Below are 16,249 nucleotides of genomic sequence, written 5' to 3' on the forward strand. Positions count from 1 at the left end.
AGAGTTTTTTAATTATTAAGCTATAAAGTCTTTTACTTTTAATAATATTTAGCTTTTAAAAGACTATAGTATTATTAATTAAAGCTTTATATTTAATTTTTATTTTTTTAAAGTTAATAGAAATTCCTTAAAAGTTATTAAGTATTAGTAAGGTATTTTAGTAATTTTTATATATTTTTATTCTTTAGGTAATTTTTTTATTTTACTAAATATTTTTTTTTACTATTTTTTATTTATATTTTTTTAATTACTTTTACTTTATAAAGTTCTAGTTTATTAATTTCTTTTAATTTATTACTAATTTTAATATATATTATATTAGCTATTAATTTAAATAATATAATATAAAAGATTTTATAAAGTTTAATTTTTATTAATAAGTTTAGCTTATAGTTATTTTTAAAGATCTTTTTAATAATCCTATAAGGTTTAATATACTTAAAATCTAATTTATAGCTTAGTTATTTTATAATAATATTTTTAATAAATAAGTATATTATATCTCTTTCTTTAAAAGTTAATCTTTTTAATTTTTTAAAGTTATAGTACTATTATATTTATTTATTAATAAACTCTAGTTTTATTTAAAGTTTATTATATATATTCTTTAAATCTTTACTTTTAATTATTACTATAAGGTTAATAATTTTAGTTTTTTATATATTATAGTATACTTTTAATATATAGCTAAAGTTAGTATTTAATAGTATAAGTCTAGTATTTTTATTATAAGTAGTATTATAAGCTAATTAAGTATATAGTAACTTTTTAATTTAATTATCTTATTTATAGTTAATATAATATTATAAGTATTATTTTATTATTTAGTTTATTTATTTTATTTATCTATTTACTTAAGATCTAAATACTATTATAAGTTTATAATTAATTTCTAAATAGGCTATTAATATTTACTAAAACTTACTAGTAAATATTATACTTTTATTAGTAAAGATCTTTTTAAGTAATCTTTATTTTTATATTATTTTATTATAAAAGATATAAGCTATTTTCTTAGTATTTATATTTTTCTTATAAAGTATATAGATTAAAAATTTTATAAGTCTTTTAATAATAATTATAATACTATTATAGAAAATTTTAATTAAAGGTTTTTTTAATAATAGTAATTTAGTAATAAAATCTATTATAATTAAGCTTTATAGTGCTTTTATTATTAATAGTAATTATAGTTTTTTATAAAGCTTATATTTTTATATTTTTATTTTAGTATAAATATTATATTATTTAATTACTTTTTTTATTATAAGTTATTTAACTTAATACTTATATTATAAAAGTCTTTTTAAGGTTTTAGTAATCTTTTAGTATTTATATATTAAGTATTTATAGAATTTCTATATAAATTTTTTAAAATTACTTAATATTTCTTTAGTAATTACTATTTATATCTATCTTAATACTTATATTTATTAAGTAAATTTAAGTTCTTTTTTTTTATTTCTTTTTAATACTTATTCTTTTACTTTTATAATATTAGTATTATAGTCTAATCTATAGTTAATTATATTTACTTTATTATTTTTTAATCTTTTTTTATAAATAATTATAAAGTTAAATTTATATAAGTATTTTATATAATATAATTATTATTTATTAAGTTTATATATTATTATAAAGTAAAAGATATTTTAATAATTAATATAGACTTTAACTTAATATTTATTTCTTATAAAGTAATACTTAAATTCCTTAAAGTAGTTAATAATTACTAGAAATTCCTTATTATAGATTAAGTAATTAAGTTTTACTTTATATAATTTATATAAGTAAAATATAATAAGATATAGCTTCTTTATATTATTGTATTAGCCTATTTACTTTTTTAATATAAAATTTAATATATTTATTTTTAATTTAATTTCTTTTTTTAAATTAAATATAATTAAGACTAATTTACTAGTTATTATAGCTTTAAGTTAATTAAAGGCTTTTTATATTTTATTATTTTATTTAAATTTTTTATTTTTTTTTATAAGTTCTATTAATAAGTTAGTAATTTTACTAAACCTTTTAATAAATTATTAATAGTAATTAATTACTTTTAAAAAAGCTTATATTTCTTTAATATTATAAAGTTCTTTTTATTTTATTATTATTATAATTTTTTTTAATTTTATTTTAATCTTATTTAATAAAATAATATATTTTAAGAAATCTACTTTTATAATATAAAAGTAATTTTTTTTTAATTTAATTAATAATTTAGTATTTTATAGTATTTTTAAAACTTTATAAATATATTTTATATATTCTTTTTTATTATTTAAGAAAATTAAAATATTATTTAAGTAATATACTATAAAGATATTAAAGTACTATTAAAGTATACTATTAATTATTTATTAAAATATTATAAATATATTAGTAAAATTAAAAAGTATTACTATATATTTAAATAGTTTAAATTAAGTCTTAAATACTATTTTTTACTTATTTCTTTTCTTAATATAAATAAGGTTATATATTCCTTTAAAGTTTAAAACTTTAAAGATCTTTTTACTTTATAATTAATCTTTTAGTTTTATAATAAGTAAAAGTAAGATTTAGTCCTTAATAGTATATATATTAATTTATTTATAATTAATAACTAGTTTTTCTTTTTTATTTTTCTTTAATATAAAGAATATTATTAATACTATTAATAAATTAAATTCTTTAATATAACCCTTTTTTAATATTTTATTAATATATTTTTTCTAAACTTATAATTCTTTTTAATTAAGTATATAAAGCTTTTAAAATAGTAAGTTATTATTTATAAAGTTAGTTTTATAATTTTACTTATTATATTTAAAAATTCTTATTTTTAATTCTTTTTTAAGTAATTTATTATAAATTTAATATTATTTTAAGATATTTTTAAGTCTATTTTAGCTTAGCTTTATATTTATTTTTTCTTTTTTTATATCTTATTATTTAAAGATACCTAGGATTTCTATTTTATTTTTTTTACCTTTTTTATATTTATATTATACTTTTTTTAAAAATAATAGATATTTTATTTTATACTTACCTATACTATCTTTTTTAATTAAAGTTTAAGATCTTTTATTATTTATTATAATTATTTTTTTCTTATTATTAAGATTACTAGGAAATATAACCTAGCCTATCTTTTAATTAATAAGTAGATTTTCTTATATAAGCTATAGTATATTTAAAATAATATATATATCTTTTTTTAAAAGTATAATATTAAATTTTATTTATTAACTTTATTTTTTAATAATTATTTTAAAATAATTAGTTTTTTAATTTATAATATTATTATTATAATTAAAAAGCTATCTTTTTATATTAATTAATAAGTAAGATAATAATTTCTTTTTTTAAAATAATTATAGTTTTATAACTATTTTTAAATTAATAAAGTTTTTTCTTACTTTATAATTAATTTAAGTATTTAATTATCTCTTTTTAATTTAAACTTATAATACTAAGCTATTTATTAAGTTTACTATATATAATACTTTTAATATATTTATTATTTTAAGTTATTTTTATTTTTATTTTTAGCCTATTTATAGCCTAATTATAAATAGTATATAACTTTTTTTAAAGTATTTTTATAAATCTTTTTATATTTACTATTATAATATCTTTTACTATTAATATAATTATTTATAAATTTATTATTAAATAGCTATTATTAAAAATATTCTTTTAGTTTTTTTAATTATTTAAGGTTTATATTTTATTAATTTAAATTTACTTTTTTTATAAATTAAAACTCCCTCTTTATTATAGTAAAGTATTATAATTTATAGTCTTCTTTTTTATAATTAAGTCTTTAATAATATTTATTATTATTACTTAACTTACTAATTAGTATTTTTAAGTTTTTTATAAAGTACTTAAATACCTATTTATAAGTTCTTTTTTACTATTTTTTATATTTTTTTATTTCTTACTAATATTTTTTATTTATATAAAAAGCTTAATTCTTAGTTTTTTCTTTTTTTAAGTATAATTTATTTACTTTTTATTATTTTTAAAGTTCTTTTATACTTTTTAAACTAGTATTATTAATTAATAATATCTTTTTTAAATATATATATTTTCTTTAAGTAGTTTTTTTAAACTCTCTTTTTACTTTTTTAATTATATATTAGGATTATTTAATTCTATTAAGTAAATCTTTATTTTTATAGACTTATTAATAATAAGCTATACTAAACTATAGTTTTAATATTTTAAGATTATTATATTATATAAAAGGTAAGTATTTTTTTATTTTTTCTTTAAAGTATAGGTTATTATTAAGGGTTTTAAGAATTATAATTAAAAAATAATTATTATTAAGTTTTTCTTATTTATATATATTATATTAGTAGTTTTTATATAAAACTTATAAAATATTTTAGTATTATTTATATATTAATAGTATTTATATATTATTTTAAAAATTAAACTCTTTTTCTTTATATTATAAGTTTATAGTATTATTAATATAATATACTTTAACTAATACTAAGCTAATTATATTAGTATTTTTATATTCCCTAGCTCTTTATATATAGAAGTCTTTATAGCTTAAATATATTTTTTTAATCCTATTTCTTTTATAAAGTAATTTATATTCTTTAGTCTATTTTTATTAAACTTCTTTATCCTTATAGTAAAAGTATTATATTACTTATTTAACTATACTTTTTTTATATTTTATATTTTAGTTATTTTTTTATTATTAAGTATAGAGTTAATTTCTAGCTTTATATTTTATTTTTTATACCTTTTTTATAGCTTAAAATATAGTTTTTATTAAAATATTATTAATAGTTTATAAAGTTTCTTTTTACTTATCTTTTTTAAAAGTAGCTAGGCTTTTTTATTTTATTATCTTTAAGGCTTATATTTTTTTTAGTTTTTTTACTTTTTATTCTAGCCTAGCTTTTTTTATATTTTAATTTTTTTTTTATAATATTTAGTATTAGTTTACTATTATAATTTCTTATTTTTATAGTATTTTTATTACTATTTTTAGTAATCCTTACTTCTTAAGTTATTTATATAGTTTCCTTTAATTATATCTTTAATAGCTTTTTTTAGGGTTTTAAATAGGTTATATAGTTATTTAACTAAGCTTTCTAAGTATAGTTACTATTTAGGTATTTCTTTATTTTTAAGTAATATAGTTATTAATATATTATATAGGTTTTATATTATACTTAGTATTTATATTCTCTAGGCTATTTAAGGTTCTTATTATTAGATTAATCCTAGGACCTGCTTACCTTAGTTTAGGTTTCTTAATTTCTATAATTCTAAGTATTACTATATTATATATCCTATCTAATTATAGTTATAGTACTTATATTTAGATATATTTTATAGCTTATATTAGCTATTACTAAGTTATATAGCTTTTAAAGATATAAGTCTTAAATATATTTTATATAAAGTATTATTATAGTAATTATTTTATTATTATCTTTAGCTTTAAGAGTTACTTTAGTTATTATATTATTAGTTAAAGTAATATAAGTTATAGTTATTCTCTCTTTTTATTTTACTTACTTTCTCTTTTTTATATTTATATTATTTTTTATTAATTTTAATTACTATTATAATATATTCTATAATATTATCTAGTTAGTCTACTTTATATAGTTTATTTTTAATTTCTTTTTTTAGTTTTTTATAGTAAATTTCTATAAAGGCTTTATTATTTTACTAGGTTTTAAAGGTAAGTTATTAGAATTTAGTAAAGTAAGTAATATATAAGTAGGTTTACTTAAGTATTATTATTTTAGTAGCTACTTATTGTTTTTTATTAATTACTTTAAAGTTATTTTTAAGTATATTTTTAAAATTATTTTAATTAATAAAGATATTTTAAGTTTCTTAATTTTATATAATCTCTATATTTTTTAAGAAATCCCTAAAGATAAGTTTAAACTAGTTTTTAATATTTCTTTAAATAAGTAATATAATAAAAAGTATTTTCTTAGTAATAGTATTTAGCTTAGTTAGGAATATATAAAAGTATCTTTTTATTTAAATAAGAAATAGGATTATATTTATAGCTTATCCTTTAAATAGCTCTAGCTTAAGTAGCTTAAGGGCTTTCTTAATATCTCTTTTTTTTTAAGAGTTAATATTATTATTAAGTACTAGGGGAGTTTTCTAGTTATTAATTTAATTTTATAGATTATAAATAGTATTTTATAATTAATAGATTTTAGCTATTATTTCTATTATATTAGGTAGTTCTTTAGTATAGGGAGGTGCTAGGCTAGTACTATTAGATATCTTAATAGTATAATATTACTTAATATAAATATAGTATAGTTTAAATAAGAGCTATTAATATATAATAGTTAGGGTTTTTAAATAAGTAAACTAGTCTATATTAAGTTTATATTTATAAAATATATAAAGTATTATATTAAGTATATTAAAGTATTATATCTCTTAATAGTTAATAATATAAGTTAGGCTTATTAAGGTAAAGAAGTCTTATTAATAGCTAGTAAGCTAGGTTTTATTTATTACTAAATAAGTATATATATATACTTAGGTAATATATAAGTTAAATAGGATCTATTTAACTCTATTTATCTTATTATATAAGTTAAATAAGGTAGGTTTAACTTATTTATAATAGTTAGTTCTATAAGTTAAATAGTATATACTTAACTTATATAAGGTAGGTAGTTCTTAATTAGGAGAAAAAGGTAGGGTATGCTTATATATGCCTTAGAATGTGTTAGGTTATAATACTATAAGTATAGCTTAATGCCTAGTAAAATGCTATACTTACTAATACTAGTAATAGCAGAATATATAAATATAATATTAAAGAAGCCCTTAAACCTCTTAAACTAGAACTATTTATTAGTAAAGTAGCAGATATAATTCTATTTCTTACTTAAATAAAAGCTTACTTTTATTTATTTTTAAATTAACTAGATATATTAATAAAGAAAATCTTATATATTTTACTTTTAATTTAAAGAAATACTAAAGATTAATAAGACCTTATTATAAAAGATTTCCTAAAGAATAAAAAGAAAAATAATTAAAAATAAAAGACCTAAAATATCTTTACTAACTAGATTAACTTTAAAATAGCCTTAAAAGAGAATTTTAAAGTAATTAATAAAAAAAGATAAGCTATAGCCTAGATTTAAGTACTTAAATAAACTATATCTTATACTATTTACTTTACTAAGTTCTAAATATTAGTATCTAGAGTTAAATAAGATAATAATACCTTTATAAAATACTATTATAAAGAATTAAAAAATAAAATTAAAAATAAATTATATAAAAAAGATAGACTTAAAGACTTAACTATATATATTACTAAAGTAATTAAGATTAATAAATAATAGTATAAATATAAAAAAGAGAAAGCTAATTATAAATAGGAAGATAATATTAACTTATATTACCTTAATAATTAATATAATAATAAATATTAAAATAACTCTTAAAACTAGAATTAATAAAATAATACTTTATATAGGACTTAAGTAAGACTTATATCCTTAAAAACTACTTAGCTAGGTAATAATTAATATAAGCTATAAAATATATTTAAATATAAGTATTATAATTATAATTAACTTAAATATATAATATAATAATACCTAGAACTATAAAAATAAAAAAACCCTAATTAAAGTAAGTAAGCCTTAAAACTAACTTAATAATAAAAACCTTAAATAGCTTAAAGAACTTAAATACTAGGAATAATATAAAATATATATAATATAGTAGAAACTACTACTTTATATAAAAATAATATATTAAAAGATAGGTAAAACTTAAATAAAAAAGGCTTTATTAAAAAACTATAAAATTAATTCCTTATATATAAAGATACTAAAGTAAAAAATATACTTTAAATTCTAATATTATATAAAATTAAGTTAAATAAATATTATAAAGAAATAAGAAAAAACCTAGCTTATAAGAAAAAGAAAAAAAAAAAGTAATAAAAAATCTATAAAAAATAGAAAAAAGAAAAACTTATAAAACTATAAATTTTAAAAATAATAAAATAAAAAAGCCTAATTACCTTTAAAAAAGATAAGTAAAAAAAAACCTTATAAACTATTAATAATATCTTAATAAGAACTATATTTTAAATTATAAAAAAAGTATAAAAAAGAGAATATAAAGCTAAAGACTAACTTTATATTTAATAATATAAAAATAATTAAAATATAAAATATAAAGGAAGTATAGTTAAATAAGTAATATAATACCTTTACTATAGGGATAAGGAAATCTAATAAAAATAAATTAAAAAGTATAAATTACTTTATAAAGGAAATAAGACTAGAAAAATATATCTAAGCTATAAAGACTTTTATATATAAGAGGCTAAAAAATATAAAGATATTAATATAATTAGCTTAATATTAATTAAAGTATATTATATTAATAATACTATAAACCTATAATATAAAAAAAAAGAGTTTAATTTTTAAGATAATATATAAATACTACTAATATATAAATAATACTAAAATATTTTATAAGTTTTATATAAAAACTACTAATATAATATATATAAATAAGAGAAATTTAATAATAATTGCTTTTTAGTTATAATTTCTAAGACCTTTAATAATAACCTATACTTTAAAAAGGAAATAGAAAAGTACTTACTTTTTATATAATATAATAACCTTAAAGTACTAGAACTATAGCTTAATATAGCTTATTATTAATAAATTTATAAAAATAGAAATCTACTTAATAGAATTAAATAATCTTAATATATAATTAAAAAAATATAAAAAAAAGTTTAAAGAAACTACTTAAAGGAAATATATATATTTAAAAGAAATATTATTAGTTAATAATATTAATTTAAAAAATATAAAAAAACTTTAAAAATAATAAAAAGTAAATAAATTATACTTAAAAAAAAAAAGAATTAAAAATTAGGCTTTTTATATAAATAAAAAAGATTAATAAAAAATAAAAAAATATAAAAAATAGTAAAAAAGAACTTATAAATAAGTACTTAAATACTTTATAAAAAACCTAAAAATACTAATTAGTAAGTTAAGTAATAATAATAAATATTATTAAAAACTTAATTATAAAAAAAAAGACTATAAATTATAATACTTTACTATAATAAAGAGAGAGTTTTAATATATAAAGAAAGTAAATTTAAATTAATAAAATATAAACTTTAAATAATTAAAAAAATTAAAAAAATACTTTTAATAATAACTATTTAATAATAAATTTATAAATAATTATATTAATAGTAAAAGATATTATAATAATAAATATAAAAAGGCTTATAAAAATACTTTAAAAAAAGCTATATACTATTTATAACTAGGCTATAAATAGGCTAAAAATAAAAATAAAAATAACTTAAAATAATAAATATATTAAAAGTATTATATATAGTAAACTTAATAAATAGCCTAGTATTATAAATTTAAATTAAAAAAAAATAGCTAAATACTTAAAGTAATTATAAAGTAAAAAAGAACTTTATTAACTTAAAAATAATTATAGAATTATAATTACTTTAAAAAAAGAAATTATTACTTTATTTACTAATTAATATAAAAAGATAGCTTTTTAATTATAATAATAATATTATAAATTAAAAAACTAATTATTTTAAAATAATTATTAAAAGATAAAGCTAATAAATAGATTTTAATATTATATTTTTAAAAAAGGATATATATATTATTTTAAGTATACTATAACTTATATAAAAAAATTTACTTATTAATTAAAAGATAGGCTAGGTTATATTCTTTAGTAATTCTAATAGTAAAAAAGAAATAATTATAATAAATAATAAGAGATCTTAAACCTTAATTAAAGAAAATAATATAAGTAAGTATAAAATAAAGTATTTATTATTTTTAAAAAGAATATAATATAAATATAAAAAAGGTATAAAAAATAAAATAAAAATCCTAAATATCTTTAAATAATAAGACTTAAAAAAAGAAAAAATAAATATAAAGTTAAGTTAAAATAGATTTAAAAATATTTTAAAATAATATTAAATCTATAATAAATTATTTAAAGAAAAATTAAAAATAAGAATTTTTAAATATAATAAATAGAATTATAAAATTAATTTTATAAATAATAACTTACTATTTTAAAAGCTTTATATACTTAATTAAAGAAAATTATAAGTTTAAAAAGAATATATTAATAAGATATTAAAAAAGGGTTATATTAAAAAATCTAGCTTATTAATAGTATTAGTAATATTCTTTATATTAAAGAAAAATAAAAAGGAAAGACTAATTATTAACTATAAATAGGTTAATATATATACTATTAAAAACTAAACCTTACTTTTATTTATTATAGAATTAAAGGATTAGCTATAAAATAAAAAGATCTTTATAGCTTTAGACTTTAAAGGAATATATAACCTTATTTATATTAAGAAAAGAAATAAGTAAAAAATAGTATTTAAGACTTAATTTAAACTATTTAAATATATAGTAATACTTTTTAATTTTATTAATATATTTATAATATTTTAATAAATAATTAATAATATATTTTAATAGTACTTTAATATTTTTATAATATATTACTTAAATAATATATTAATCTTTTTAAATAATAAAAAAAAATATATAAAATATATTTATAAAGTTTTAAAAATACTATAAAATACTAAACTATTAATTAAATTAAAAAAGAGTTACTTTTATATTATAAAAGTAGACTTTTTAAAATATATTATTTTATTAAATAAAATTAAAATAAAACTAAAGAAAATTATAGTAATATTAAAATAAAAAGAACTTTATAATATTAAAGAAATATAAGCCTTTTTAAAAGTAACTAATTATTATTAATAATTTATTAAAAGGTTTAGTAAGATTACTAATTTACTAATAGAACTTATAAAAGAAAATAAGAAATTTAAATAAAATAATAAGATATAAAAAGCCTTTAATTAACTTAAGGCTATAATAATTAATAAACTAGTTTTAATTATATTTAATTTAAAAAAAGAAATTAAACTAGAAATAGATATATTAAATTTTATATTAAAAGGGTAAATAAGTTAATAAGATAATATAAAAAAGCTATATTTTATTATATTTTACTTATATAAGTTATATAAAATAAAATTTAATTATTTAGTTTATAATAAAAAATTCTTAATAATTATTAATTACTTTAAAGAATTTAAGTATTACTTTATAAGAAATAAATATTAAGTTAATATTTATATTAATTATTAAAATATCTCTTATTTTATAATAATATATAAACTTAATAAATAATAATTATATTATATAAAATACTTATATAAATTTAACTTTATAATTATTTATAAAAAAAGATTAAAGAATAATAAAGTAAATATAATTAGCTATAGATTAGACTATAATACTAGTATTAAAAAAGTAAAGGAATAGGTATTAGGATAGATATAAATAGTAATTACTAAAGAAATACTAGGTAATCTTAAAGAATTTATATAGGAATTCTATAAATACCTAGTATATAAATACTAAAAGATTACTAAAACCTTAAAAAGACTTTTATAATATAAATATTAAGTTAAATAACCTATAGTAAAAAAAGTAATTAAGTAATATAATATTTATATTAAAATAAAAGTATAAAAATATAAGCTTTATAAAGAACTATAATTACTACTAGTAATAAAAGTATTATAAAGCTTAATTATAATAGACTTTATTATTAAATTACTATTATTAAAAAAACCTTTAATTAAAATTTTCTATAATAATATTATAATTATTATTAAAAGACTTATAAAATTTTTAATTTATATACTTTATAAAAAAGATATAAATACTAAGAAAATAGCTTATATTTTTTATAATAAAATAATATAAAAATAAAAACTACTTAAAAAGATCCTTATTAATAAAAGTATAATATTTACTAGTAAGTTCTAATAAGTATTAATAGCTTACTTAAGAGTTAATTATAAACTTATAATAGTATTTAGACCTTAAATAAATAAATAAATAAAATAAATAAACTAAGTAATAAAATAGTACTTATAATATTATATTAACTATAAATAAAATAATTAAGTTAAAAAGTTACTATATACTTAATTAGCTTATAATACTACTTATAATAAAAATACTAGATTTATACTATTAAATATTAACTTTAACTATATACTAAAAGTATATTATAATATATAAGAAACTAAAATTATTAACTTTATAATAATAATTAAAAGTAAAGATTTAAAAAATATATATAGTAAACTTTAAATAAAACTAATATTATAACCCTAGCAGTTATATTATATATTATTTATATTTTCTTACTAATTACTAAAAGACTAATAACTTCTATCTTAATCTATAATAAAAATACTAATTATACTAGGACTAAGGATCTACTATTACAGTCTAAGACTAATATTTAAATATCTTAGTCCTTAAACCTTAATATACTAATATATTATAATAGCTAGTATATAAAAATACTTATTTAGCACTTCTATAGATTCTAGCTTACTAGCTATTAATAAAACTTCTTTATATTAATTAAGCTTAATATATATTAAATTTACTATTAAAAGATATAATACTTAATAAGCTTAGTATTATACTTTATATAATCTGCTAATAATAAACCTAAGTATAGCTTAATTTAATATAATTAGACTTAATTATTATATATTAATAGCTTTTATTTAGACTATATTATATAATACTAAGTAATATAAATATAATATCTATAAATATTAATCCTATTTACTAGTAAGGCATTATTAACCTTTAGGGATATTAGCTTATTATACCTATTAATACTAGTCTAGTAAACTATCCCTTAACTAACTAAAATATAAAAAATATAAATAACTTATCTTAAGATAATAATAAAAAAGTTAAATAACTTTAAGAATAGCTTAAGACTATTACTAATAAGCTAAATAAGATACACTAGATATTAAAAAAAACTATAGCACTTTAGTAATAATAGTAATAGAATAATACTACTACTTAATAGGAAATATATAACTTAATAATATCTACTAGTAATAGGAGAGACCCTAGTAAAATCCTTAAGCCTAACTTACTTAAGCTATTTAATAATACCTTTAATAAGCTACTTATATTCCTTACTTAAAGTAAAGCCTTTATTACTTACTATTTAAACTAGTTTTATAATAATACTGCTAAGGTAATATATATAGCTAGAAAACTTACTAAGACTACTATAAAATAGTTTAAACTTATTATAAATAATTATATAAATAATTTACTAATTTACTTATAGCTAAGAACTGTACTGCTTTTTAAACTAAATAGATAATATAAAATAAAAAAAGTACTTAAAATAGCTTTTAGAACTATTAATAAAAAAAAATAAGTAAAAAGATAAATTAAAGCCTTTAAATAAATAAAATTAGCTTCTATCTTAAGAGTTAAGTTTTTAAAACTTATAAGTAAACTACCTTAGGACTAAAATATACTAATATTATTTTTCTTTAATATATTTAAAAAACTAGTATAAGCTAAATTCTAGAAAAAAAACTAACTAAAAACCTTAGTAAAATATATTAATATAGTTATTAAAATTAATAATAGATAATTTATATAAAAAACTTATCCTAAGTATTTATTAGCTATATTTACCCTTAATTTATATTCCTTATACTACTTTATATTACCTTATAACCTGATCTAATCTATTACTAACCCACTAAGCTAGCTTTAGCCTACTAATATTTACAGTTTTTCCCTTAATACTAAAACCTTTATTTCTTAATTTACCTTTTTACCTCTTACTTCCCCTCCTTTATACTATAATAGCCCTTAATTCCTATAATATAATATTTATATCTATAATTTAACTACTATAACTATATATCTTAACTCTATAAACTATAGCTAATATTAACTATTACTACTACCTAATATAATACTATTAATAAAGGCCTACTATTACCTTAATAAGCATTAACCCTATTTTAGGTAATTTACTAAGTCCTTTAATATATATATCTAATCTATAATATAGTTACTAAAGGCTTTATTTTTAGCTCTATTTCTATTAATATTAAGTAGCTATACTTAGTAACTAAAGATTATAAGATTAACTTATTATATTATTAATAGTTTATTAATATATAATAGGTATTTTCTTATAATTTTATAATACCTTAAGAAAGATTAAAGGATTAATATAATATTAAGCTTAAGGCTATAGATTTTAATTAAAAGGCTAGATATATAGGTATTAATTACCTTAATTAGATAGTTATAGCTATTATTAATATTAATTATATAGTATTATATCTTATATTAGTTTTTATAATCTTTAGCTTATTTAGAATTAGGCCTTTAAGGTTAAAGCCTTAGTATTAATTACCTTAACTAGGTAATAATAAAGAAGGCATTTAACTTACTAAAGCTAGGGGAAATATCTTTTTATATTTATAAATTAAGGCTACTTATTTAATTAAATTATAAAGTTAAAGGCAGTAGTATTATATAACCTTAAAACTTACTTTTAAAGTTATTATATTTTTTTAGTATTATATATAATGCTTTATATATAATATATTAAAAAATAAGTATTATATTATATTATTCTTATTATAAGACCTTATTAGCTATACTTTATATATTACTATAGAGATATTTTTACTTTTTTAATAAAAAACTTATAACTCTTAAAATAAGCCTTAAAATAATAATAAACTATAGTATTATACTAATTAAAAAAAAACTAAATAAGTTAATACTTAATATAAAACTAAACTAAGATTTATAACTATTAAAATAACTAAAAAGGATAAATTTAAAATTATTTACTAAAACTATAATAAGAAAGGATATTATAATTAGAAATATAAAAACCTTATTAAAACTAACTAAAAATATAAACTTATACTTAAAAGAAAGAAATATATTAATAATATTAGTAAAAAGGAAGAACTTTAAATAGCTATTTATATTATTAATATAACTAGATTAAGATATAATAAGTTAGGATTAACTAATTATATATAAGTATATAATTTATTTCTTAATAAAGAAAAAATACTTAATAAATATTATCCCTAAATAGACTTTAAAGATTAACCTATCTTAAGATACTTAGCCCTAACTTTAGAAATACCTTTTATTAAAAATAGTAAAAAAAAAAGAAATAAATAAAATAAAAAACTTAAATAAATACTAATACCTAAAGTACCTTAAGTAAAAGGAAAAAATAAAAATATCTATATAGTTAAAAAAGGAAAGGAAGTTAACCTTAACTTAAATAATAAACCTAATATACTAAAATTTAACTAAAAACTTAATAATATACTAGTATAAATATTTAATAAATTAGAAATACCTATAAAAATATAAGGAAATACTATTTAATATAATTTATACTTAGTAGTAAATAAGATCTTAGTTAGAACTATATTAAGATAACTAAATTAATATTATAATAACCCTAATTATATATTAGCTTTAAGAGTAGCTTAAGATCTTAAAGCTAAGAAAATTAAAAGATAAGTAGACTATATTATTTAAAATATAGATATTAAACTATAGTATAATAAAGAAGGAAACTATATATAATATAATAGAGTATTTAAGTATACTAAACTTATAAGATAAAAAGCTATTATAAAATAAGATAATAATATCTATATCTAATTATATATAAGAAATAAAATAAAAAACTTAATTACTTTAGAAAAATAAATCTAGATAAAAGCAGACTTTTAAAAGTACTTAGACTATCTAAACTATTAATAGATATTATAGATATTCTATATATAATACTATTACTAATAATATAAATAAAAAAAAGAAATAAATAATTATTTCTTAATATAGACTAGGGAGTATAAAGAATAGAGACTTTACCTAATTATTAATACCCTAAGATACTAACTTACTAAAAAATATAAAAAAACTTAAGTAATAAAATTTATAATAAACCTTAAAGTAAGAAAATAAGCCTTAAACTATATCTAAAACTTATATTATATAGCTTAATAAAAGCTAAAAGTTTATAATAAAAAAGATTATAAAGAAAAAGCCTTAAATAAGGAACTTTATAAAACTATTATAAAAATTAACTAGTTAAAAAGAGTATAAAGTAAAACCTTAAATAAAAGAAAATTAGTATAATTAACTAATAAAGATATTATATTAAATAAATAAATTAAATAAATAAAAGCTAAATACTAAAGTAAATTAGCTTATTAATATAAATACTTAAGTAATATTAACTACTATAATAATAAATA

Source organism: Fusarium musae, chromosome 11, assembly GCF_019915245.1.
Source record: "Fusarium musae strain F31 chromosome 11, whole genome shotgun sequence".
NCBI classification, from domain to species: domain Eukaryota; kingdom Fungi; phylum Ascomycota; class Sordariomycetes; order Hypocreales; family Nectriaceae; genus Fusarium; species Fusarium musae.